The sequence below is a fragment of the Corylus avellana genome, chromosome ca3 (genome assembly GCF_901000735.1).
Source record: "Corylus avellana chromosome ca3, CavTom2PMs-1.0".
Lineage (NCBI taxonomy): Eukaryota > Viridiplantae > Streptophyta > Magnoliopsida > Fagales > Betulaceae > Corylus > Corylus avellana.
The window spans coordinates 8596165-8600503 of record NC_081543.1 but is presented as its reverse complement, the minus strand read 5'-3'; positions in this window follow the sequence as shown (position 1 = coordinate 8600503).

The following is a 4339-nucleotide window of genomic DNA, read 5'->3' as shown; positions in this document are numbered from 1 at the left end:
GTCGACCAAAAGTGGACGTTAATGACATTCTATTAGCGTCCACTTATGGTGTCAATGCTCATAAATTCATAATAGGTCATCAGTGTCCATTTTTGGTCGATGCTGATACTTTTCAATTTTTTAATTTTTTAATTTTTTAATTTTCTGTTGTAGGGTCAATAGTGTCGATCATAAGTTGACACTGATACCTATTATCAACGTCGGCTAATACTAGTTGAGCTGATAATAGGTTAATAGCGTCCACTTACAGTGTCGACTCTGATGTTGTAGTTAAAAAGATTCATTATTAGTAGCGTCGATGTTTGTCTATGCTAACTGTTTTCCCACCTCAACCTGCGCGCGGTAGCGTTGACATAGTAGCATTAACTCCAAAGTGGACGCTAATAAACATATATTAGCGTCGACTTTTGGGTCAACGCTAATAAAGTCGTTGCTAATGAGCAACTTTTTTGTAGTATACGCACTATTAGATTACATATAATAGTCCTTTTAGAATTTTTTTTTTTTTTTTGCTTTTACACCGTTCTTTTAGACACAATAAATAAATTCTTTTGTTCAAAACAACTATTAGTTATACTTAATAATGCTTTTCATATGATCAAAACCCAACTGTTTACTCAAAGAACAAACTCATTTTCATTGGGGCTTCAGACTGGGCCTTCAGACTGTGGATATGAAAAGAAATGGACCTCGGTTTGCTATGGGCTGGACCACAGAAAGGTATCATGTGGAAATTTTTTTGGTTCAAGATGTCATGAAAACGATTAAAAAAAAAAAAAAGTCAACTTAGACCAAATCACACAAGAAGTCTCATGTCGATTGTCCACACGACTATTATCGGTAATTTGTTTAGTTTTTTGTTTTCTAAAGACGCTTGTTTGTGTAGGCCTTTTTCTGATTTTCAGGCCATCTTGTTTTTTAAGGTTGCCTATAAATCCTTTTTTGTTCTTGTTATGCTTCTTGCTTCTTCAATAAATTCTTATTTAAAATAAGAAAATACGACCAAGTGACCAACATAAAAAAAATTGATGCTTAACTACAAACATCCGTCCGTCCACCGGATCATTCTATTATTATTATTATTATTATTATCTTTTTTTTTTTTTTTTGGGAGGGGAAGGACAACACAAAAGATAGATTTTTGGATATGATGATTTTTTTTGTAACCAAAAGCAACATTGAGTACAAGGATGCACATCCACCACTGTGGTTATCAACAAGGTCTCAAAATATTTATTTGAAGCTGCTTAGAGAAGCAGCAATCAAAATACAAGTGATCTCTAGTCTGTGTTTTGGCAACAATTATAAAGACATCTAATTGAAAATTTGATTTTTTTTTTCATCCAAATAAATAAAGACATCCAGAGCAATAAGTAAAACCATATAAAGTTTCCTAGTGATAAAATAAGTAAACCAGTAGCTTAATTACTCTATAGTAGTTCGAATCATTATCTCTTATAATATCTGAAACATTAGTATTTCTAACATGACCAGATTAATAGATTGATGTCAATCACATCTCTATATGAGGCATATATTGAATGCCCATCATTATTTTGCTTCGTTGATGTGGAACATGTTAGAAAAATAATAGAAACAGAAAATCGAAATTGCTCGTAAGGTAAGTTATAATGTCATTTTCCAAAAAACTTTTGTAGTTTAGTTATGTTTTACACAAATGAAACTAAACTCGAACACCCTCAGATTTTATTAGTAGTGTTAGAATAATGGTTACTATACATAAAAGTGCATACACTCAAGCATTAATTTTAAGATAATAATTTTCAAAATTATTTCATGGAACAATGGACCCCTTGAAAATGCTGAAAATTTATGAGGGAAGTTCGGCCTCAACAGTAACCCCCGTTCAAATGGCAAGGTAGACTTGAAATAGTCAAAGACCGATTAAATGCCCACCTAGTTTTGCTTGACCACGTATTTATTTATTGAGATATATCCATGCTGGTTAGCCTCAACAGAAAAAGAACAATATCTCATGGAAATGAAATGTAAACCATGTGTAGACCCAACCATCTTGATGAGCTAATATGTACGTACGTTAACGTAGCATCAATGAACAAAACCCAAATCTTGATTTTCTTTCCTTCATTTTAACATAGAACCCAAATTAAAACTGATTAGAAACTTGGTCGAATTGCCACATCACAAATGACAATTTGTAGGTCCAATATGTTCTTTTGGCTCCAGGCTTGGACTCAAATTATTGTCATTAAAAACAGAAAAAGACTAGAAAAATCCTGTATCTATATACGTACTTTGAATAGTCTTTATATATATGTCATTAAATATATGATTATGTCAATCTGAATGTTAAGAATATTACTTGTTATTTACTTCTTTAGGTATTATTAGTCTACTAGGTTTACCTTTTCTTATTCTACTAGGTTTACCTTTCCTTATTCTACTAGGTTTACCTTTCCTTAATCTATTAGGTTACTTGCCTCTCTATAAATAGAGGCCTCTGTATTCATTATTAATATAAGAGTCAATACAATGTAGTCCATTGTATGCTTTCGCTCTCTCTCTCTTCTCTCTCTTTCTTCCGCTTCTAATATATTATCCAATATATTTAACATGGTATCAAAGCCACCTTTCTGTGGCCTCCAATAAACGTCTTTGACGTTTTCCGGCGCCGCCAGTGTTATCCGGCGAATCATTCTCTCTGCTCCTCACGGTTCTTTATCTTCTCCTCGAGGTTTTCAGCGTATCACTATACCGCTTGAAAACCCGGAAGACAACCGTCCCAAAGCCGCCGCACACAGCCCCATCGGCGATTCCACGCGCCCTCACGCGCCGCCCAAACTTTTGGCAATTCCGCCACTGCCCTTCCGCCACCAGCCGCCACGGTGGTCCGATCACTTCTCCAAGGCCACCGATCGATAGCTTTCATCTCGGTGATTCCAGAACAAGTCCCATATCCTCCATACAACGCCGCACGCGCCGCCACGCGCCACCAGAAGTTCTGCGCGTCAGATCCACGCGCCAGGACAAGCCTCCTCCGTTTGCGCGTGTGCTACACGCGCCATTGCACCCACGTGCCACATGCCATCCTTGCCACGTCAGCCCTAATTGCCACGCCATCCTTGCCACGTCAGCCCTAATTGCCATGCCATCAATGCCACGTCATCAGTGCCACGCCAGCATGTGTGCCACGTCATCAGAGCCACGTTAGCTCTATGCACCACGTCAGCCCTATCTGCCACGTCAGCACCTTGACATGGTTGACTTTTGTAGCGTTGACTTTGACTGTTGACCGTTGACTTTGACCACTGAAAAAGTTGACCAGGTGTTTTCTACTCAATTTTTTGTCCTGATTGCAAATTTGTAGTCTATTTTTGCTTTTGGCATCTCTATATGGCAGAAAACAATATTATTCTCCAAATTTAGGCGTTTGTTTTATGTGGTTCAACTTGGTTCATGCTTGTTCAATTCGGTTCCATAGTCTTTTCTTTGACGCAGTTCAATCCGGTTCATTCTTCTTGCGGTAGGCATTCTCAGGTCAGACCAATCTTTCCTCAGGTCCATGAGTTTTCGGGCCAAAGAAGCCCCTTTCAACCGGCCATTTTCTCCTTACTTAGCTCAGCCGACCAAGCAAGACGGTCTACTAGTTAGATGGGTCAGACTTTAGTTCAGCCGACAAGGCGAAACGGTCCAAGGGTTTCAGGCATGACTAGCCTCTTCAACCGGCCCTGCTTATCTCAGCCGACCAGGCGAGACGATCTACTAGTTAGATGGGTCAGACTTTTGTTCAGCCGACAAGGCGAGACGGTCCAAGGGTTACGGGCCAAACAAGCCCCTTTTAACCGGCCTTGCTTTTCTCAGCCGACTAGGCAAGCTTCTTCATTACTAGTATATGGTTTTCAAGTCAAATTACTACCAAGTGAACCAAGCTCCAGCTTAAATGCATTGCTCAAATTCAGGCAGAATCCACCGGTCTCTAACAACTTTTATGGTGTTACTTCGGCAATTGTTTCGGCACAAGCAGTTTTTTTTTTCGGCGAATTCCTTTTTCTTTCCCTTTTCGTTTATCCAAACTCAAGTTTACACATTGAGTTTGAGGGGGGATGTTAAGAATATTACTTGTTATTTACTTCTTTAGGTATTATTAGTCTACTAGGTTTACCTTTTCTTATTCTACTAGGTTTACCTTTCCTTATTCTACTAGGTTTACCTTTCCTTAATCTATTAGGTTACTTGCCTCTCTATAAATAGAGGCCTCTGTATTCATTATTATTATAAGAGTCAATACAATGTAGTCCATTGTGTGCTTTCGCTCTCTCTCTCTTCTCTCTCTTTCTTCCGCTTCTAATATATTATC